This window comes from Cryptotermes secundus, unplaced genomic scaffold (genome assembly GCF_002891405.2).
Source record: "Cryptotermes secundus unplaced genomic scaffold, Csec_1.0 scaffold559, whole genome shotgun sequence".
In the NCBI taxonomy this organism is placed as follows: Eukaryota; Metazoa; Arthropoda; class Insecta; order Blattodea; family Kalotermitidae; genus Cryptotermes; species Cryptotermes secundus.
Window position 1 is genome coordinate 317,960 of NW_019718620.1, and position 24,582 is coordinate 342,541.

At 41.4% G+C, this 24,582-nt stretch overlaps 1 protein-coding gene across 1 annotated transcript in view; it reads left to right on the top strand.

Moving 5' to 3' along the window:
* Positions 1-8,156: 8,156 nt before the first annotated feature.
* The window catches only part of LOC111862115 (serine protease 30), a 27,613-nt gene continuing 11,187 nt past the window's right edge, over positions 8,157-24,582 (top strand). The window contains exon 1 of the mRNA XM_023847256.2: positions 8,157-8,277. The gene's annotated coding sequence lies outside the window, so the exon portion shown is untranslated. The remainder of the gene's footprint in view (positions 8,278-24,582) is intronic.

Genomic DNA, 24,582 nt, shown 5'->3' on the forward strand with positions numbered 1-24,582 from the left:
GCCGACGTTTCGGAGTAACATATTAGATCCATTTTCAGGGTTACAAAGTAAGCCAAACAAGAAAACATGCTGATAACAAGCAACGGACTACATGACGTTGTATCTCAGAAGATAGAACCCTTCTAAAGATAACTGACTGAATATAAAATTAATTTCCTTGTGAAAGTTGTTAGAAATAATTCCTTTTGAAAGATTTAAAATAAATTGAAATATAATTGTTTAATTTACCGCAAACCAATAAATATTTTATGAGATAGAGATATTCATTTACAGCCGTACAAACTAAGTTCGCAGTAGCATAGTGGTTAAGGCACTACAAGTCGGAAGGTCGCGGGTTCAAATACTGATGAGGTCATTGGATTTCCTTCCAACCGCACTATGGCCCTGGGGTCGACTCGGTCTCTAACAAAAAATGAGCACCAGGAATTAATTACATAATTTTCCTGGGAAGTAAAGCGCGGCCGGCGCGTAAGGCTGACAACCTTACCGCCATCTTTGAACCGATTGTCTAGATAATGTGGGACCCTTAAAGTCTCACAACCCTATGGGCCTTCGTGGCCTCTTACAGGGATAGCTTTACTTTTACTTTTTATTATTATTATGTTATACGTGTATATTTGTAATTCAACGAAACGCTCACCAGTTAGCTGAACTAATGGTGGAATTTTACATATTTCAATAGCTGGGGTTAGATAGCATTCAACCAGGTGGAATTTCCTGAATTTCTGTAGTCGTTTTTAAGTGTCATGAATTACTGAATTAATAGAAACAAGCTAGAAACAGCAAAATTGAATGCAGTGAGAAAGAAAGCAAGGGAAATGAGCCTCTACCGTTGAAGAAGAGAATACAATGGCAACATTGTGGCACTAAGGAGACTGAAGAGTTGGTGTATAAAACTGAAACGAGTGGAACAACCGTATGTCATGCGTGATACCTGAAAAGGTTGTCCCAGTGGCTAGAGGAGGGAAAAAGAGTTGCGGGAGACCACATAAAAGATGGAGCGACTAGCTCAGGGGAGAATATGCTGTTGGCATATAAAGAAGAAGGTTAACGAAAAATACATGAAGACGATGGAGATATTTTATCAAATTATATAAGCGCAAATTACAATTTTATTTTATTTATTTTTCCTGTAATCAATGTTATATTTTGTCTCACTTACAGGAGTTAATTAATGCCTAAAGTTAGGCTTTATGCAACATTGCAATGCAGGAGAAGTTGCCCAACTAACACGGCGAACTGCTAAAGTTGAGCTAGAAAGAAGAGACCAAGGTATCTCTGAAGATATAACCGAATTCCTTCAGGATATTTTTATTCTTTTCGGATCCATGACAGAGACTCAGCATGGAGAAGGGGCAGGAGGAAACCTAGCAATGTACATATTTTCCTGTTTAAAAATGACACAAAAATTCGTTCATACATTTAAAAGGCCAAACGGCATCACCATTCACATCGTTAGGAAAACTAAGCTAACTTTATGGTACAGTTTGTTAACTAATCTACATATTATAATTCCAAAAATATAATAAAAACCCGTTTACTTCTTTCATAATAAAATTATATACCCGTAAGTAATAATGTTTGCATCTAATACAGGTTTTTCCACATATTTTCCGCCTCAAATTATTTTTATTTCGTAATTTTTTTCTCCGAAATCCCTCTTTCCGCAATTTTACTGATGATTGTCTCCTATTGAATGCTCGCAGCTATGGTCCATTTCCTCATTTTCTGTATCTGTACCCTCATTCTGAACGCTCGTATATCATGATGCTGAGGAAAGCAGATTACACCGCAACAGAATACAAGAAGTCACATGCCAGATGACGGGAATATTCATATTTACAGCCTTGAGGACTTCAAAACTCACATCTTAATATCCAATTTAATGTTAGAACTTCGGCGATTATTGCAATGCCGCTAAATAGACCAGGCCAAACTCGTAAATCGCCGGTCACGGTAGCCGAGTGGTCTAAGGCATGTACTGTCTTCGCTCGCTTGGAAACCGGGATCGTGGGTTCGGATCTGTTTCCTGTGAGGTACGAACTGAATTCTTATATATTATTCTTATACACTGCCGGTCACGGTAGCCGAGCGGTCTAAGGCATGTACTGTCTTCGCTCGCTTGGAAACCGGGATCGTGGGTTCGAATCCCACTCAGGGCATGGATGTCTGTGTGCGTTTTTCTGTGTTTGTGTACAGGTGGAGGCCTTGCGACGAGCTGATCACCCGTCCAAGGAGTCCTACCGAATGTGTAAGATCTAGAAAAACCGAAGTGAACGGAGAAGTTCATGGAGGTAGGCCTAGGCCCACTGGGGCTGTAGTGCCAAGGGAAAAAAACTCGTAAAGCACGAAGCTGGCAAATTAAAATAATGGAGAAGTTTCAAAATAGAAACCGTAGTACCAGTCTGTGTAGACTGCTTCATCGAAGCGAATTGCAACTATTTCCATCTGGGCAGGCGTTTGTAATTGAACGCTTTGCGGATTGAGGTCTCATTACAGAAGAGTCAGAGACAATAATGGAGCAGATGGTCCACATGGCAAGATGACGAAATTGTGGTCTATGTTCTATCTTCAGAAATGGATTTCATTACTCTGACATTGCAATTGGCTGGATTTCTCTTTTTCGAAACTAAATTAATTATAGATTTATCCGAAATAATTTCTGCGAATATCCAGGTGAAATTTATGAATCATCGTAAATTAAATTCATAATTGGTATATAATAATAATTATTAATCAATTATGTTGAATTTGTGTAGCCTACCCATTTTATATTGTAAATTTCTTATTACATCATCACATGAATAGGTTAAGGAATAAGGATTTAAGGGATTCAGCACGCCTCTAAAAGCGTCTTTCCCTTCAATGATCGCCTCGGTTTCCTGTTGTACATTCCATTTCTACAAAGGAGGCTCTAAAGATCGAGCCATGACAATATTTTGTTAGGCCTGCTTTAAAGGAAACACCGCTACAGACGTTTAAGGTTAATTTATAGGAATCTGATATATTTTATAAGTAATTTTATATTGTATTATGTTAAATATATTATATATTACTATATAGAGAGCAGAGAGACCATGTATGCGAACCATAAGACGAGGAATAAGACGTAAGAAGATGCTGGATGACCTTGGGGACAGAAGAGNGCAGTTAAATGAACTTTAAACGAATCTATGAATATAATTATATTCAACCTATGTGCCAGACCTAATAACCCTTTCTTGGTCAATTCATTCATTCATGGGTCTGAGCCCTTCTTGGGAATCCGCCAATTGTGCAGTTACTCAAGAACTTTCCAGAATTTTGTGGAACACGAAAGTTTATTGCCGTGTTCACAACAGCCTGCCAATGGTCTCTATCCTCAGCAACATCGATCCAGTCCATACTATCCCATCCTAACTCTCTATGAGATCCATTTTAATATTATCCGCCCACTAACATCTTTGTCTTCCTGGTAGTCTCTTTCCTTCTGACTTTCCCATCAATATCGCACATTCATTCCTGTTCTCACCATTCGTGCTGCATGCCCATCTCATATCATCCTCCTTGACTTGATTTTTCTGTTTATACTTCACAAAGAGTATAAGTTATGAAGCTCCTCATTATGCAGTTTTCTCCAACCTCCTATCACTTCATTTTTCGCTTCGGTCCAAATATTCTCCTCAACACCCTGTTCTCAAACACTCTCAGTCTATGTTCCTCCCTTAGTATCAGAGACCAAGTTTCACACCCATACAGAACCACAGGTGAAATTATAGTTTTCTAATTCTTATATTTTTAGAAAGCAGACGAGAAGACAAAAGGTTCCTGACTGAATGGTATCAAGCCTAACCGAATTCAGCCTCATCTTAATTTCCTCCTGAATCGGGTTTTTATTTGTTATAGTCGTTCCCGAATATCTGAACTGTGCCACATTATCAAAGGATCTGTTAGCTATCTTTGTTTATGTCACGATTTTGCACTGTATCCTGGTGCCAAAAAGCAGCAAGAAGGAAGACCAACCATCTTACTAGCGTCTATTAAAGTTTATGTTGTTTATGTTGTTATATTTGTATATTATCACCCAATAGATTCACACCATCAGCATAGACCAGCAACTGATATGTCCCATTTAATTTCAGTCCCACCTGGTTTTCTTGGACCTTCCTAATAGCATATTCTACAGCATATTCTAAATTGAAAAACAGTGGCGATAAAGCATCTCCTTTTTTTTAGACCATTTTCAATACGAAAATTATCAGACAAATATTTATCTATACAGGCTTTAACGCACGTTTCGTTTGAACACATTTTAATGAGCCTAACTAGATTCATGGGCACCCAAAGGTTTATGAATGTATTGTAGAATACTTCTCTCCTAGCTGAATCATAGGCTTTCTTGAAGTGTATGAATTGCTGATGTACTGTCTCGTTGTACACCCCTTTTTTTCTCCAGTATCTGATGAATGCAAAAGATATGATCATTAGCTAATATGTTACGTCGAAACCCACACTGATGATCCCCAATAACATATAGACTTACCCTTGAGAGATGAATTTTGGATAAAATTTTGTATGTATAGTTGATAGCAGTGATATCTCCCGATAATTACTACAATCAGTTTTATCACGTCTTTCCGTAGAGAAATATATATTCGCCTGTTTGTTCGGTGCCACCTCTCTCCCATCTGACCTCCTGTACTTCCACTAGTTAGTTAGTTAGTTATTAGAGAGGGTGGGTTTCCCCATGCACTTAGACCAGTATTGGTCCATTGTGCTTCCCTCTATGATATTCTACCAGTCTCTATATCCTACCGATATTGGTGCGTACCATCAGTCCCGACCGAGCCAGCGAGTTCGGCCTCCACTAGCTTGGCGGTATCTATAATGCTTCCCCCATCTATCAGAGGTGTTAGAGATTACTTGTTGGGCGGGAAACTTCCTTAAATTTGGCTCAGTGACCTCCTTTGGAGATATGAGGTTCTTTTACGTGCCGTAAAGCTACGACACGCCACACACGGCTTGAAGTCCCTCCTGGAGGACTTGTTCCCCGAATTTTTCCGCCCTTAAAAATTCGACGATCTCCGCCGGGTTTGAACCCGCGTACCACGAGTCATGAGGTGGGAACGTTACCTATAGACTACGGAGGCCGCTTACTTCCACTAAATCTGACTTATATTTTGATACTTCTTTCGCAACTGTCATGAGCGAACCTGCCATATACAGACATCTTACAATCCACCTACCAAATCTCATATACATTTTCCTTATCTTAGGTTGTTTATCCAAAGAATCCGTCCAATTCCGAGGACCTTTGTGATATTTCGTAACAAACGTTTTTTTATGGTGAGGAGCTGTTAGCCCCACGCAAAACTTCAAAGCTGGAGGACCAGTTATTTTCGGCTGTCTGCGACTGCTTATTCAATACATTCGCAGCTACCCTCCATATCTGGTGGTCGTTTCCTCCAACCGCAACCTGAGGGGTCCCCGTGGCAAGGGCCCACCTAACGTTGCCCAAAATTGATCTTGGTGACATAAAATATGAAAATGTGAAGTGGTTCAGAATACGTGTATTATCCATTTAGGTTTTGTGGTGACAGAAATGGGTCTAGCAATACTGGGATTTTGTTATAGTCTAAGAACTGAGACGTTTTTCAAGAAAGTAGCTCGGCTAAAAATTAGGAAACTAATTATCATCGTGTCGGGTCCCACCCGGTTTTGTGTTATATAGCGATTTCCAAAGAAATGTTGGCTTCCTCATATTAAGAAAGAATCGACTGAATAAGTTGACGAGTTTCTGTAATTGGCAATATCGATTCAGAACTTGTATCGACCACATTCTTGCGATATGTAGGTGAGAGTTGCATTATATAGGTTACTACGACTCGGATGTGCCCACATTGCCATGTGATGTAACAACACTGAGTTATGATTGATACAAGATTCACCTCTGCTTAATGCTATCTTGCGTATGTATTTAAATGTTATATTATCTGAGCCGAAAACATTTGACCATACCGAATACGTCCGTATTTTTCCTGTCCGAACTGAGGAACCTGAAACTACTAAACATGATATAAACTCATATCGGATTCAGAAGTGACTCCAACCTTTTCTTTACTCACTCATTATGTTTCAATTAATTACCTTCTTGTTGTTTCTCATTCAGTGCTACAAAAACAAACTCCGTGTTTTAGTCCGCAAGCGAACTATACCGACCGAGCGACCGCCGCTTGTCGGCGAAGTTAGTGACAACTTTTGCGGATAGAGGGTGACACATGGTCAGTGCAACGAATACCCACGGCCGTTAATCTCAGTTTTCTAGGCCAGAGCCGCAATTTCCTTGAAATAGCTCCTCAGTTATCCTCACGTGGCTGAGTGGACGCCGTTCCAGACCCACTACTTCTCAGAAAATATGGAAGCGCCGGGAATCTAACCTTGGACCTCAGGATCTGTAGCCAGGAACTCTGGCCACTAGACCACAGAGGCAGTCCATTCAATGATATTTAAGTTTATATTGCCTTGCAGTTGATGAAACATCGTTAAGAAATAATACATAAAAATTTAAAACACAATGAAATATTTTTCTTCTTTCTGATCATCAGGTTTCTATTCTTTTTTTTCTTCTTCTTCTTCTTGTCATCATCATTATCATCATCATACGGAATGTTGCCGTTGAATGAGTAGCAGTCCTGTTTCGAACTCAGTGGGTCATGTTTTCAAGTCTCGGCTTTGACATTAGCTATCCTGAGTCTTTTCGTCGTTTCGCCGGCCCTGAGATAGTATGTTACGTCACGACGGCTTCCTTCCAAATCCTCTCCAATTCATGATTCACTTCTCAACCTGTCATTCGAGCTACTGGCAGTGTCGTTCATTAAACCATAAAAGCATAATCAACATTATTATAAATTTCCTTCAGTTTTTACGAAAAGTCACTTTTGAGTGGCTAACACGTTTGTCTTTTATTCAGAAATTCTCTGGTTCCATATTCTGTCCGAAATACAGTGGTCATGACAGTTTTCATGAGTTTTCTCCGTACCTCTGGGCAGATTCTGGTATATTCTAAAGGGTTCTGACGATGGTGAATGACACACAAAATTACTGGGTTTTTGGAATTTTTCCATCATCCGGAATTCTAGGTAATAGAGGACACGGCCTTTCGGAAATTGGATCTGTTTCCGTCTTCACGTGAGAAAGGAAATCACCTACTCAGTTGGGCCCCTTAGAATTTAGATTAGTTCTTTCTAAGGGGCCCAACTGAGTAGGTGTCTTCCTTTCTTGTATGATTTGAGGCTTTCACGGCGGTGACTATGAAGAAAGCAATCTTCTGGGATTTGGCACCTTGTATATGTGGTGTTAACCGACGTTTCGGAGGAACGTATCACCTCCATCTTCAGGGTAGAAGGAAAAATATAAGAGATCCGCAAGCGAAGAGACCGTGAGAACCGGTAAAAGCAGACTGGTCATATTTCACTTCTTACTATATGTTTCGGCAACATAGTGCCATTTTCAGGTTCGTCACTTACGCTAAGCTATTACATTGTTTGCCATTTTGTGTCTTTCATAAAACTATCCAGAAAGCACATTTTTCGTCAACCATAATAAAATTTNATACGCGAGTGTGAATTAAGACATATAGATGAATGATCTTAACAAGTTTTAGTATATACAAATTTTATTATAGTTGACGAATAATGTACTTCTTAAATGATTTTATGAAAGACACAAGATGGCAAACAATGTAACAGCTTAGCGTAAATAACGAACCTGAAGATGGCACTATGTTGCCGAAACATGTAGTAAGAAGTGACATGTGAAATTGAGTGCACTACAAGACGGCCATTTCATACATATTATGGATGAAAATCATTGCAACAGGACGCTAAAATACAACATTATTGCCTTGAAATTTACTTTCGAACAGAGGACAGACGTGTCCATTAATGCAATTACAAAGTAAATATGATGAAAATAAAATATGGCCGTGCAATCTTGTTTGAAGGTATATGTTTTTGAAGTAATTAGTAAGTCCTCTTCTTGGACTCTCCAGCAGCTAGCCAATCGCCTGTATTGAGGACACAGTCACCGTGTTTCCACCACCCCACCCGTCAAATGCAGCTCCGTATATAATATTTCCCGCGGTTTGGGTTGCCGGCAGTTTCAATATGGAAGAGTAGAGTACTATTGCACGTGCGTTAGTATCAATAGCACGTGGTCGCGTGGGGTCGGATGGGTGGCTCTCTCCACGAGTAGTAATGATACGGCCCTTCTCCACGAATCATCAGCACAAAAGACGCTGTAAGTACCAACTTCAGTTATTCCTAATGTCACCCCCCTCCCCCAATATCTCGCGGTGCATCGGGGAGGCGAACCAAGAAATGTCAGATTCTTGAATAAGTTTTTTTTTATTTACATAATATTAGCAATCAGAATTACGTTTGATTCTATAAGCTAATTTTCTGTAGTATTCTTCTTGACGTGGAGAGGGCTTATCCATAGATAAGTCCTCGTTAACCCTCTCTCAAGTCGGCTGGCCAATTCCTTTTTAGTCTTCGTCCATTGTATGGTTTCAGTAACGGTTGAATTAGTACGTTCTCATGTCCCATTTTGTTGAGGTATCTTGTGCTTTTCCCTTTTATGACTTCCTATACTAGCGGCACTTTTAAGTCTTCATGAAGTGTTATATTGGAAACATACCTAGGGGCGTTGGTAATCCTACGTAGTATCTTTGACTGACATCTTTGGATTATGGAAATACTGGTTTTGCTAGCACATCCCCATACTTCCACTCCATATACCCATATTGGTTTTATTATTGTTTTGTAAAGTAAGATTTTGTTGTCTAATGAGAGCTTGGAATGTCTTCCAATTAACCAATGCACATCCTTGATTTTTAAATCAATCTGTTTGCGTTTTTTAGTAATGTGTTCCGTCCAGGTTAGAAGGTTGTCTAGATGAATACCTAAGTATTTTGTGCTGGGAGATCCAGGTATTTGTATGTTATTAAAGAAAACTGCAGGACATTATTCTCTTCTTAGACTGAAGTTTACTTGCACTGACTTGGTTTCGTTGAGTTTTATTTTCTATGTATTTGTCCACTCTTGTATTTGATTTAGATGATTTTGCAAAGTGAAGGTAGCTATTGCTGAATCTGTGTAGGCTGAGAGGATCACGGTATCATCCGCAAATGTGCCCATTGTTGTGTTGGCATTTACTGGTAGGTCTGCTGTATACAGTAAATACAGTAGTGGGCCTAAGACACTGCCTTGCTGAATAAGTTAAATCAACACAGTAGTTTCAGAATTATAATTACTGTATTCTGGGTTGTCACCCCATATAAAAGGTAAAAAGAAAGGTAAAGCTATCCCTGTAACAGCCCGTGGAGGCCCATAGGGTTGTGAGACATCGAGGTTCCCACATTTTTCCTAGACAATCGGCTCACAGATGGCGGTAAGGTTGACAGCCTTAAGCGCCGGCCGCCCCCTGCCCCCAGGAATATTCCTGGTACTCATTCCTATTATAGGCTAGTCGATCCCAGGGCCATAGTGCAGCTGGAAGGGTTGTGTAAACTGAAAAAAAAATCCACCTCATCGGGACTCGAACCCGCGACCTTCAGGCTTGTAGTATAGTGCTTCAACCAACTACGCTACCGCGTGCCCCCAATCTAATCTTATTAAAGTTCGCCAATATTTCGGAGGAAAACACTGCCTCCATCTTCAGGGTCGAAAAGTAAGTCAAGTAAGCAGCAAGTAGCAGGCGGATACCAACGCTTGCCCCACGTAGAGGAAGATGCAAGGAGCAGAATAGCTAGTATCAACCCTGAAAGGGAACATATTTGCAAAGTGGAGAGATGGGAGAATTCGGGAGAAAAGTAAGACGAGTAGGTTGCTGGCAAGTGGCGGGGTATATAAAGAAGAAAAAGGAAGACGCTACTGCGGAAATAACAGCAAACTTAGCAGTTTAGTTGGTTATTTAACGACGCTGTTAGTATTTAGACTCCATAGCCTCGATGCTAGAATGATGAATTCGATATGGAGCAGTTGGGCGAATGGGAATTTGTAGGGAGAAACGGATACTCGAAGAAACGTGCCCCGGTGCCAGTTCGTCCACCACAAATCCCACATGATCTGATGTGACATCGAACCTCCTCAGACTGCTATGTGAAGGGTATGAAACATGAAGCTTTTCGTTTTGAAAATCCCTGCATCTCTACTTAGTTCATTTCTGACACTATCTTCAATACTTTGCCGTCAAATTAATAAAATTAAATTGCCTCGAACAGAGAGACCTATAGTGTTATGTACATAATGAAGTATCCAGTGGTAGAGGTTTAAACGTAAATTAAATAACTGGCTGAGAAGTTAGTTTTCGGTAGAGGCTTTGATAATTTTCTGTTTACCACTTCTAGAACATGTTCGAGGCCCAGTATCCTATATTTAGTTCCTCAGTTTATTTAAAGACGTTTCATCAAGAGCGGCATTTATGTAACATCGAATGGGAGTATGGGATTGCAGTGGATTTTCGAAACTATGTAGACGCTGAAGTTTCAGGTGAAATGCTCGGGGAAAGATGAACAAACAAGTGAATTGCAGTGAACTTATTTCCTGCCGTTAGCCCTACAGCATATGGTCCTACATCTCTCTCTAATTTAAACGGTTTTAATCATTAAGAATAACTTGTATAGAGATTTTTGTGTTAGGAAGACAGAGTCTCAACCTTAAATAAGAGGATGTTTATAAATGATTAATTCGAAAGACTGAGGAAGGAACGTATCGTGGACTATTTATGGGTATTGCCTCTACATTTTCGTGAGGAAAACCGCTAAAAGTCCCTAGTCACGACAAGCGGAATCTTGGATAAAGTCGATACCAGAGTTCTTCCCAAAGAAATAAAAAAGCAGGAGTGTTTGGTACACGATAGCTGTATGCGTTCCAGCATCTTCTACACTGAGCAGTGGAATTCTGGCATTACAGGCATCCGGAACATGGAGGTGCCAGTCACTTATGTTACACGCCCTTGTGGCACGGTGCCAGATACTTCTGCAGTATACAGTGACTCACTTGCAACTATATAGTGAAGTTCAGGATTGCGGAAGACAGAGTCGTGTTCATATGAATGTCTTATTGTGGGTTGCTTTACAATACTCTCAGAATGTCAGACTGTATAGCTTCGAATATTACAACGACTTGTGGACTATGACCTGGATAGGATTTGGAAGGAAATGTTAGTCAAGGTACCTACCCTGGAATTTGGTCGAAGTGGCCGAAAATGTCCGAGATTTGAACAGAATACCTTTGGAGTACAAGTCTAGAGTAGTACAGCTACACCAGCTTTTTTGGTTACTCTCTGTCTCTTCAATATTGTCCTACATGAACATATTTTACCTATTGTTGTGTATTGGTGTGGAACTTAGTCTCTTGCCTTAGAGAAGAACATAATCAGGGCATCTGTAAAGGTCCTGAGATGAAGGGAGTGACAAGAGTGAGGAAACTGCATGATGAAGTTGAAAGTTCTACCCCTCACCAAGCATTATTAGAGCGAGGAAGCGTAAGACACGTAGTACGCAATACATATGAGATATTTATACAAAACTTTAGTCGGAAGACGCAGGCATGTATAAAAAACATTTTTAAAATGAATGTTAGGGAATAGTTTCGTGGTGTGGGGTGGAGTCCACTTGGTACGTCGGCCACTAACTGGTCTATTGTACCCGCCCTGGATGACAGATTATGACGAATGTGGAGCAGTCGGTGGAATGAGAATTGGCAGGGGAATCCAAAGAACGCGGAGAAAATCTACTCCAGTACCACTTTGTCCACCACAAATCAGATATGACGACGTGGGAACTAACTCGGGTCGCCGCTGTGAGAAGTTGGGGTTTAACCGCCTGAACTATGGCACTGCCAGTGTTAAGGAATAGCTTATGAGGATGTGAACTGGGATATGAACTGGATCCATAGATTTATGGCTCAGGGTAAGGATAAGTGGCGGAATGTCTAGTGAAGATGATAGGAGCCTTAGAGTTTCATAAATGTCTGGGAATTTCGCGACTATTCCTTCGTCAAGGACTCGCTACCAGGAATTATTTGTTAATCACTTCCATACGCAGTGACGTAGCTCACCGGTCAGAAAATATTGCAGGCAAAAAAAAAATGGATCTTTCATTCGCCTGAACTGAATGACTGACTACCCAATTCGAGCCTCGAACCCAATATCAGCAAAGTGGAGCGAAGAACAGGACTGTTCCAATTCTTGCTGTGGGTGTGGAATGCACTAGACGGACATATCTGTTCTTCGAATAGATTCATATCTCTTGCCCATCCCTGTAGGGGCTCCACAGTGCAATGCTTTTGTCTTCATTTTATTAATTTCCCCCCCTGAAGCCACTTTTCTCTGGCCAGTTCCTTTCACCTCATTTCAGCGCGTGTATCGTATTGACGTGACAGATTTGAAAGTGCATCTTTAACACAATACAGCTCACACATGCATGTGTTGGTTGCTGTGGGTGTCCCGGAATCGAAACTAGGTGATTAAGACCACACTCTACCTCGAAGCAGGGGTGTGTAAATTTTAAAATAGGGGCAAACGTGATTTAATAGTAGCCGGAATGAAAACAATGCAACATGCCGACTTATATCCTAATGAAACATCCTTTTCAAAATTTGAAAGGTGGATTAAATTATGGCTTCTGAACCGATGTGCTGCAGGGCACGCCGGTGTGCCACGTTGTGAGTATAGTTGTGCCGGGATTCTCGTTACAGCACTGTAAGAGGTTAAACGTGTAGAAGTCTCCAAGGCACATTTAGGCTGTTCTTATTGAGGGGTGAGACTCGGTACTCAGGCCTCATGCAGGATCAGCCCGGGCTGAGAGATGAGAGAAATGCGACATATGCTTGAATGACAATTGACAGGGAGAAAACCTGGATCAGTACCACTGACCTGAGACTGAACCAGGGCCGCCTGTGTGAGAACCCGGCTCCTAAGCGCCTGAGCTGCTGCTCAGTCGTAACACTAAAATCTTAAGAAAGTGTGAAAAAAGAATATGAACACACTTTAGGCATTTGCATACATGCACACCACGTACATCACTCACTCACTCACGGAGCTGAGCCCTTCTTGAGAAGCCGCAAATTCTGTAGCTACTCAAGAACTTCCCAGCATTTTATGGAACCCGAAGGTTCATTACTGTGTTCACAAGAGCCATCCACTGGACCCTAGCATGAATCAGATCAATCCATACCATCCCATCCTATCTGAGATTCATTTCAATATTGTTCATCTACCTACGTCTTGGACTTCCCAGTGGTCTACTTCCTTCTGGCTTTCCCAACACTATCCTATATGCATTCCTCTTCTGCCCCATTCGTGCTACATGCTCTGCCACATTTCAAAATAAGTTGAATGCATGGCTCGGTGGGTCGTGACAAGTAGGATTGCAGATATATTTTGCTGTGCTGCTGCTTGGGAAGCTTTTAAATTATTACTGTAACAGGCCATGAAGGCCCATAGAGTTGTGAGACCGCGAGGCTCCCACATTTTCTTTAGACAATCTGCTAACAGATGGCGGTAAGGTTGTCAGCCTTATGCGACAGCCAGCCTCCCTTTACCCCCCAGGAAGATTCCTGGTACTCATTTCTGTTAGAGGTTGAGTCGACCTCAGGGCCATAGTGCGGCTGGAAGGATTAGGTCAATTGAAAAAATCCACCTCATCGTCACTCTTACCCGCAACCTTCCGGCTTGTAGCATAGTGCCTCAATGATACTTGGAAAATGTTGAGAAATTCCGGGTCAATAGAATACCCCTACAGATATCAACACCGCTTAACTTTAACCAAAGGTTAGCATGGCGGTAAAGCGTTTGGCCAGATGTCGCCATGTAGCACCTAGCATGCTAGGTGTTAGCGCAGTCGGTATAGCGACTCGCTAAGGGCTGGACGACGGAGGGGTCGGAATTCGAGTCCCTGTAGGGTCAAAATTTTCTCTTCTCCGTATCGTCCAAATCGGCTCTGGGGCCCACCCAGCCTCCTATCCAATGGGTACCGGAGGTAATGAGGCTGGGGCCTGAAGCTGACCACTCACCTCCAGCTAGTGCCGAGGTCAAGAGGATCTATACATCCACTCCCCCATACGCCTTTATGGTATAGTGCTTAATTAGTTAACCGCAAGGACAACTTTACCTTTTACCTTCAGTTGGGTATTTTCTTAAACCCCTACGCGTGGCCCACATTTTGAATGTTTTCCTGCTCCTGTTATAGAGAGAACCATGAGTCGTTTACGAAGAAATATGTAGGTGTGTCTTTTTACGCATGAAAGAGTGTCGACATGTCGTAACTAATTGGCTACTTGCGTGGGTATTAAGTAACAAGTTACACAATATTCGGCAGAAGAAAGCTGCTAATTATCTGTAGTTTAGCATAATTTCTTCTGGAATATCACTGCTCCACTTCGAGTCTTTGGGAGGAGAAATGTAAGAAAGTGTTCCATATTTCCGGCAGCCTGTATCAGTTATCGTATCCAGGATCACAACTTCGGAAGTTCAAAAATAAATTTACTTCTTGTTCTTCTTGTTCTTTGCAAGGATTTGTTGCTCTGAAGACTATTCAAATTTTCAGAAATTAAACTGGAAGAATACAAAACTTTACGGCGAAGACAACCGGCTCCAGGTTAGTGTTCGAACAGACACACACGAAAATACAAAGCAGGCGCGTTAATGTTGTGCTAAATTGTTCTGTCCAAAAGTCTGAAATCACAGGTAAAAGTCGTTATTCTTAGTGCAGCGACTGTGACTATTACAGTCTTATCAGTTGTAGTGCTGTATACTGTTGTAGATATTTACTGGCATTTCGCTCTGAAGACTGAGGAACATGTTCCTCCTGAACGTTGTTAAATATGTATCAGATGACACGGCGTCACATCCCAGAAGACAGTAGCCTCCGACCAATGGGCAGCATCTGTGCTCATTCATGATCACTTCTAAATACGACTTAGGTCAGATCTTTCAAACTAGTGCACACTTTCTGGGCAGTTTTATTGGCAGTTACAGCAGCAATCTGTGAGAAATGTTATGTCCGATCCACGCTGCTGCGAGTTTTCATCGATCATTGAACGCCCTGTAGTATACCTTATGTTGAGGTCCGGGCAGCACTGTCGAAGGAGCAGAAAAGATTTTGTATAGCACAATTACAATTAATTGTAATTAGTACAGTTATATGAAATTTATTATTTTCGTAATTTAAATTTTAGAACAGGACTTGTAGATACTGTTTAGAACTCTTCATGACACCCGAGGTTGATGTCATACTTTCGGTGGAACATACTATCTCCATCATCATGGTATAAGTACATTAAATTCCATCTTATACGGGTTCGAGTTACACGAATGCATGAACATGCGAACACATAAAATTAGGTACTTCGACTTACACGGTTATTAGTACCTGATACACAAGTTTTAATATTATAATACTTAATAATATCGTGTGTTGTGATTAAGTTTATTGTACATGATTTTCTAACTATCCATCTAAACGGTCGTACATGCCAAAATTATATCGTATTTAAGGTCTGATGGATTTGTAAGGCCTTCAGCTTACACAGACACTTTCAGAACGAATGTATGGTGTAAGTTAGGGACTTTTTGTGCTTCTTCATCACCTTTGATACCTCGAATCTCAAATGTTTCGGTCATTTGCAGTAGAATTCAGTATATACACAAATTTTGGATCAATTCCAAAGACAGTTTTTAGGACTCCTTGAACGGGTGGTCAGCCAGTCGCAAGGCCGCTACATACACAAACACAAATTAACACAAACATCCATGACTTGAGTAGATTTGTTAAAGTGGCTCGTAGATTTAATTTATATTTCTCAGGGTCCTGGGACAGTATGTTGGAACTTCGTGGATCGCTAGACTTTGAGGACCAACAGGTCAGCAGTTGTCTCAATCAGCAGTGGAAAGCGTTGAGATGGCTCATACGTAAACAAAGGACAACNGAGCCGGACTCTCACTTTCCCGCCAACTGTCTGTCGCTCTTTTATACAGAGATGACCCGTATCCTGCGGCAAGGTCCCAGTGCGAAGTGCACGGCCACGAGCCGTCTGGCCCGTAATTCAACGTCTCCCTAGTTCGAAAATCCTGGACAGCTCCGCATCCTGACTGAGGGCTAATTTGTTTGTTGTTTGCTTAACGATTCTGTCAGTAGTTGAGACTATAGTGGGATATGTACCGTTGAATAACACAGTGATTAGAGAATAAACAGTTGGAAAAGATTTACAATGAAGCAGTCACGGCCTAATTTAACTTAATATGCTAGCCTTTAAAAGGTAAAGTTGTCCCTGTGCTTAACTAATTAAACACTACACCATGGAGGTGTATGGGGGAGTGGATGTACAGATCCACATTTTCTTAATCTCAGCACTAAGTGGAGGTGAGTGATCAGCTTCACTCCCCTGCTTCTTTAACCCCGGGGAAAGAGCCCCCGGTACCCATTGGATAGGAGGTTGGGTGGACCTCAGAGACGGTCTAGACGTCGGAGAAGAGAAAATTCTTGACCCTACCGGGACTCGAAATCCGACCCCTCGGTCGTCCAGCGTCCAGTCGCTATACCGGCTATTGCCACGCTGGCCTTTACTTAGAATTAAGAAAATCTGCAGTCAGGCTCGTAGGTGTCTCTCTCGGTATTCGAAAGAAGAATCTCCCGAAGACAAGTCAGAAATGTTGCCGTTTGAGCAAATTCTCTCGTTCTGCCATTTATATTTCTGAAGCAAATGAATTTTTCTTGGATTATATAACGACTTTTTGTTTTCAACTAAGTAAATTCTAGACTTGCCCTACTTATAACACCTCGGTACGGACCGCAAAGAGAACATCTCTCCCAACAGCTCTTCTATTGTTGCGTCACGCAGCTGTCGCGCGGACCGCATAGAGAACACCGCTTCTCAGTCCATTGGTGGATGTTGCCTAGCAACGGGTCTACATGCTACAATATATTCCCTCCCGATAATGAGCCATTTTTGTGGTGAAACGTAAATTTCATTGTATGTCTGTGAGTATCAGGTTGACTGAATTTAAGATTCGTAACTTACTTTGATTCTCAGATGACTCCTTCTTTTCCCCAGGAGAACAAAATTTGTTTTAGCTCAAGGGGCACTGACTGGCGGCTCGCGGTCTAGGAGCAAAATGTTTCACAGAACTCGATGTAACATGCCATGATCTTCTTCACTGACGAGCCTTTAGCCTGATTAAAGTGCAGATGCAAGAAAAATTGAACTTGCAAGAAAACTACATGCTGCAAGAATTTGCGAACTTTCTTTTTCCAGATCACCATTAATGGATTTCTCGTGTTGAAACAATCCATTAGTGTTGTGTTGTGTTTTTCTGAGGGCGATTTTCAAGGTATCCATTGACATAAGAAGGAAAAAGTTGTATTATGTTTATGGTAATGTCACGGTCTCTGTAATGAAGTGCCTATAAGCGTTCTAAATTTGAAATTTCCGTGAGACCAATTAAACTGAAACTACTGAACTAGAACACTGCGTTAATATTAGATCCGTGTCTGAAATACGTTTGTGTTCTTCAAAAAGGCAATGCCAACATTCTTGCTAAAGGTTATTGAGGAGTGCTGTGTAAACTTTCCCCGGTTGCATTGGTAGTGGACCCATATTTAGAGAGAGTCAGAAAGGGGATGTACTGGTTAACCTAAAATATTTTGGGAAGCATAAAAATAAACGAGTTCATTCTGTGTAACCATCATATAAAGTTCATCTACTAAAGAGGTCAATTCCACAAGTCTGGGTCTATTTCGACCATCGTAAGGTTGCGACAATTACACGAAAGTTTAGGCAGGCACTTAATAAAATTCTAAATTCAACATATAAATTAACAAGATTATATGTTATTCATCAAAGAAACTGAAGGCTACCAAGTCCAAATTCATTTTACAAGATTGCTCAGAATTATTGAGTTTTTGGACTTTTCTCATCGCCCAGTATTCTAAAAACTAGAAAAAACAACGTTTCGAAAACTGGATCTCTTTCCGTCCTCAGGTGAAAGGGGAGAGACATCTACTCTATTCGGTACCTTAGAAAGAGCTAACAGCAGAGAGTTCGCAGTTCGATTCTCGGTGGGGACGCCCTTTTTTTTCATCCCTAAGTCGTCCAGACTGGTCCTGGGACTCACCCAGCCTCCTATCTAATGTGATCAGGGGGCTCTTTCACCTCAAACTAGTGACGAGGTAAAGAATACATAGCTCTATACGTTCACTCAACCATAGGTTTTCATGGCGTAGTGCTTAATTAGTTAAGCACGGGAACAACTTTATGTTTACTATGTGATTAAATAATTCAGTTGTGTAAATTTCCCTTCACCCCACCCCCCCCCTTGACACTACAGCTTCAGTGGGCCTAGGCCTACCTCCATGAACTTCTCCGTTCACTTCGGTTTTTCTAGATCTTAGACATACGGTAGGACTCCTTGGGCGGGTGATCAGCTCGTCGCAAGGCCTCTACCTGTACACAAACACAGAAGGACGCACACAGACTAAACATCCATGCCCTGAGTGGAATTCGAACCCACGATCCCGGCTTCCGAGCGAGCGAAGACAGTGCACGCCTTAGACCGCTCGGCTACCGTGACCCTTTAGCAGTTGATAATCGATTGATTTAGAAATTCGTTATTTTGAAACCCAGAGATTCAAACCAAAACCAGCTGTTCCCTTCTGATCCGCCATGAGCCGCACGAAATCTGCCCCCCATTACGTATATATGACAGAGATTGCTACGTACAAGTAAAGAATCAAGATCATGTAGATGGAATGTGCGATGATAGGTCGTCACGATATTTCGTATTACGAATTTCACTGCAAGGAGCAATAGGAATACCGGACACCGGACTCCAAATATGAGGCGTACAAGTGTCAGCCCGACTGGGGGTGACTGTGGTGATTGTGGTGACTGGAGAGTCTATGTTCTCGGAATGAGCTCGACCCAGACAGACAGGAACAGGAGTGTCCGTCCTATCGCTTGAATGATCGTTGGTAATGTCGCTTCAGACTCGCCTGTGTACTCGCTCCTACATTTACATGCAACAACCGCTCTTATCCTTGCCTCATACCACGCCCAAAAACTTGTCCCTGAATTCTTAAAGAGTTTTTACAACAACCAAAAACGCCCATCTTTCAGGACACAGAAGTTTATATCTTCTGGTATGCGACGTCACGTAGTCCGGTAATTTTCTATAAACGTTTCAACGAAAACTACTGCCTCCTTCTTCAGGATATATTAATAAGCTTAACATGGAAATATTTAATAAGGAAACGGGGAGAAGGAATACGGGATCTGGAGCTCTGAGCGAACCAATAGCAGCAAAGAAAAAAGGTGAAAAATATGGCCCTTAAATGGATCATCTTTGAAGAACAGATTGATTGGAGGAAGTACTGGCTCTGGTTGAGCCAATGAGAAGTGAAGAGAAGTCAGGAAAACACAGCAAGGAAAATTGTTATAGAAGCAGCAAATTTCTGGGGGTTTGAGGGGGCGAAACTTACAACGACCTACCAAAACACAGGGCATCATAGCACACTAGATCACTGTAGGTCGCGGTGCAAGGACCGAGAAAGCTCAACCCTTATACACGTACATTCATTCATTCATTCATCCCAGAAGACAGCAATCTTATAGTCACCGCCGTGTCCTACGTCGCTTATTTCGTAGAGAAATATTAGCTTATCTGGTTGTCCGTTACTATCTTTGTTTCTGCTAGAACATCAATATCCATCTTCTCTTTTCTCTATGCTCATATCTTCCAAGTGACCTCTTTCTCTGGCATTCATCAGTCACAACACTGTATATTACCCTTTCGATACATCTCACCTTGTTTAGTCATTTGTCCCAACAACAAAATGTGATAAGTAAGGATACTGCAACTATGATGTATAAAGTACTTATAAGATCAGTGCTATCTTATGCCTCTGAGACCTGGCCACTGTCAAGATCGGATACAAGACTGCTAAGTATATTTGAAAGGAGGTTCCTGAGATATATCTTTGGACCTGTGGAAGAAAATGGAATATGGAGGAAGAGGTATAACCATGAGCTATACACACTATTTAATGAACCAGATATTATTGGCTTTATAAAGGTGAAAAGGCTTCAATGGGCTGGACACACAATACGTGCCAGCGAGAATAGAACGATTAAGAAAATGCTTAATACTAAACCAGAAGGAAATAGGAAAGTGGGAAGACCAAGATTGAGATGGAAAGAATGTGTGTAGCAGGACATAAGAATTTTGAGTGTAAAGAACTGGAGGAATGTAGCATCGAATTGAGAAGAATAGCGAGCAATCCTGAGGAAGACCAGGGCTCACAAAGGGCTGTCGTGCCAGTGATGATGATGATGATGATGATGTTAAGGACACTGCAGATGTGATAATATACTCAAACATTCATTTTGACTAGAACTGACTCCATGAAACTTAATCATTTCTATGAAGCCACCAGTCGCTCAAATACTCAGTTAATTTCCCAACATTTTACGGAAACTTAAGATTCATTACCGCGTTCAAAATAGCCCCGAACTTGTCCCTATCCTTAGGTAGATCAATCTAGTCCTTTACCACACCATCCTATCTCTCTAAAATCCATTTTAATATTATTCTCCGACCTACGTCAAGGTCTTCTTAGTGGTAGCTTTCCCACATAAATTCTATATGCAGTCCCCTTCTGTCCCATGCGTCCTACATGCCCTGCCCATCTAATCCTCCTTGGCTAGATCATTCTAATTATACTTGGCGAAGAGCATGAGTTATGAAGTCCCTTATTGGGCAGTTTTCTCCAACTTTTCGTCACTTCATCTTTCTTCGGTCCAAATATTCTCCACCCACCTGCCTGTCAAAAACTGAATTCCGGATGGGACTGTAAAGTAGGTATTTTAACCCAGAATTCCTGTGAAAGTTTTGCTGAAAAGAATTGCCATGCGGGGTGCAGTACAAGGGGAGCCTCGTTAATAAAAAGGCTACTATTTCCAGGTTTGTAAGGGTCTTGATATCGCAGCATGCTATCTCTCACCATGATAAATTGGGCTATATGGATCAAGGAGGGCAAAACCAGACCTGACAGACGCAGCGTAATCCGTGCTAGTGATATGAATCACACCGAGGTGTCACGACTCCTATTGTGAAGTTCTTCAAACCAGAAATGAAATCTGACATCAAGTTTACGACTGACAGCTCATTTCCTATGCAGCATTCATGCAGTTATAAGCCTATTAATTTTAATGCCCATCACTCTATATGCACTTGTGCATGTATCTATGTTCCTTAGTCTATTCAAAAACGTTTTCGTAACTGCACAGATTTTTTATCTCTGAAGGAAAGGGTGCTCATAAATGATTAATTAGGAAACATGAGGTTGAAAGGGATTGTTCCTTATATTGTAACGTGTCCTGGGTTCCGTGCCAAATAATTACTGGGTTGCGGCTTTAGACAAAGCTGTTTTATTGGGCAACTCGTTTGCAATCTCAATTGCAGTCACTCTGACATAACTTCTTCCTGGCGAAGCGACCTGACTGTGCCATCATCTCTGATCTACCCTCTTAAAGTAACCGCGTACTGCCGAGAGAATTCCTTGTCCAAGGGTCTCTCTGTCTTCGACGCAGCGTTGGCTAGCGTATCTGTTCCTGCGGGCACTCAACAATTCTGTCTTTGTTGCTTAGGAAATTTCCCAGCTAGCAGTCTGCCTATGTATTCGCTGCCACTGAAATATGCGTTTTTATTGTAGCCGTTGCGTAGCAAAGGACATCATATAACCCGGCTTTTAGACGCCACGCCCTAGAACAAGCACAGAGGAACTGAGGAAAACCACGAAGATACTAATGTGTACGATGTGTAATGTACGATGAATGCGTTACTTCCCCCCCCCCACACATCAATTGACTTATACCGAACTAATGGCCGCGCCATAGCTCAAGCAGTTAGTCGCTGGCTTCCCACCGCGGCGGCCCGGGTTCGATTCCGGGTCTGGTCAAGTGGGATTTGTGGTGGACAAAGTGGCGCTGGGGCGGATTTTCTCCGAGTACTTCGGTTTCCCTTGCCAATCTTCATTCCACCAAATTCTCCATCTTCATAATCACCCGGGACAGGTACAATAGATCAATCAGTGGCCGCCGTGCAGAGTGGACCCAGTTGGAATCCACCCCTTACTAAGCGAATTAAAAAAAAAAGTTATTCTGAACTACATGGCGTTACAAACTAGAAAATCCTTCTCTTCACCGGGGTCACCAAATTCTTAAGAAGTCTTTAAAATATACTTATATCCACTCACAGCTATGGCAAATCTGTAAAGTACAGGACTGATGCCTCCGGAAAATGTACCTGCAGCCGACAAAACAGTTTGCTAATATTTGTATGACTGTAAAGGGTCTTTCTATAGCCTAAGGTATGAGGAGAGTGGTTGTATTTAGCTTTCTGCCGTCACCGTGCCGAGCCGTGCTGAACTTCTTTCGGCTATACGGACTCAGCGTAGTTACCATGCCGTATATTGCAGCAATATTCTGCTCATACTCATAACTACTTGCAAACATACATAATGGCAGAATAACAAGAGTCTTATATGTACAGATTATTATTTACGAGTAAAACCACGGATTGGCGAGACACATTCTTCATGATTTTTTTTCCTTGGCACTTCAGCCCCAGTGGGCCTAGGCCTACCTCCATGAACTGCGTTCACTTTGGTTTTTCTAGATCTTACACATACGGTAGGACTCCTTGGGCGAGTGATCAGCTCGTCGCAAGGCCTCTACCTGTATACAAACACAGAAAAATGCACACAAACATCCATGCCCTGAGTGGGATTCGAAACCACGATCCCGGCTTCCGAGCGAGCGAAGACAGTACATGCCTTAGACCGCTCGGCTACCGTGACCGGCCATTCTTCATGATACTGCTGTAAATTCCTTGTGTCGTTTTTGCATGATCGTGAGCAGCTTGTGTTCCTAAGAGTGTGTCAGTGGGTGCATTCTAAAAATCACTTTCCCTTAACACTGTACTCATCAAAGAGAGAGAGAAAGAAAAATGAATTGGCAATATGTAAACACATAAATCTTCAGCATCAAGTTTGCAGTTATGGGCTAATTTTATGGGTAATTGACAGAGACAAATGACTAAGTGAAATCTGCTCACACCCAATAGAGTTACCACAGTTGTGACGACAACAGATATTATTTTTGTGTGTATTTACAGCATGGAATGGGAGGACGATTATGAACGATCAGTTCGGATATGGAACTGCACAGGGCGTGTAGATTCGAATGAGAAATATGGGAATATAATTATCTAATGATTGTGTCTAATGGTACACATCATACTGTGACGTATAGATCCATTGTTAGGCAACGACTAGGTAAACACATTCCCGCGGGGGCCAACACGAGCAAATATAGGACGTCTATTTTTAGGCAACGGATTAGTAAACACATCAGAAACAATACGGGACAATATAAGACGGTGTTTTCTGTGGAGTCCACCCTGAGGCTATATAACGGTAAGTAAGATTCATTTCTATAAAAATATGGTCTCGAGTTCCAAGGGACTCAGACTGCACTGGCATTGGCCTACAGCACGTACAAAAGGCAACCCGTCGTCTCGTCAGAGAGGGCGCCCCACAAAAACAAGACCGTAACTGTTAAAGGTAATAAATATCTGGTCATGAGCCCCAGATGGGGCTCGACACCAAGACTTACTGACTGACTGACTTCGTCAACTTATATAGCTGCTAAACTCTAAAATGGATTTCTCTTGTTAACATTGTAAAAGAAATGAATGTGGACAAATCTTTGAACTTTCCACATTTTGAGACCTTTCAAACAATACACCGCACCATACATAGGAAGGAATTGGTTGACGGATTTCACTTGTTTAGTATGATAATTAGGACGACGTGGCCATATTTATGTATATAAGCCTAATTTATGCTGGCTATTAAGCCTACATGATGTTGCATAATTCCTGATATATCAGGGACAGACTGGATGTCAGTTCGGACCTGGAGATATGTGTGACAGCCCGCATTGTGTGATGTTTGCTGAGGGATGTAAATACGCAACGAAGGGATCCTGTTCAGAACCCCCCTCCCCCCATTTCTAGTTTGTGTTTATTTTGTATTGAGAAATGTAGGTCAAAGATTTAGGTAATCTTCCAGTCGCTTTCCACAAACACGTGTGACCACGTTATCTTTCGAGTGATCACTTCTTCATATGTAATGAAATCGCCCAGGAAAAGTAGAATATTTAGGATTTAAAGTGAAATAAATTATTTTTGTTATTAAATATAATATAAGATTGAAACTGAGATCAGAAATATAATATTAGATTTTAACTCCATGTACGTAAGTTTGCGTATAATTTTATTTCTTATGAATGTGTGGTAAGTATACGTGAAACCAGCTTCGGAGTCTAAAACCGTAATATTTTAAATAGAAACCATATATAGTATATATACACATATATATACCTCTCAATTTAATTTGTTTTTAAATGTAAAAAATGAATATTTTAATTCAATTCAATTCAATTCTTTATTATTAATGTGCCGAGTCAACAGCCGCAAGGC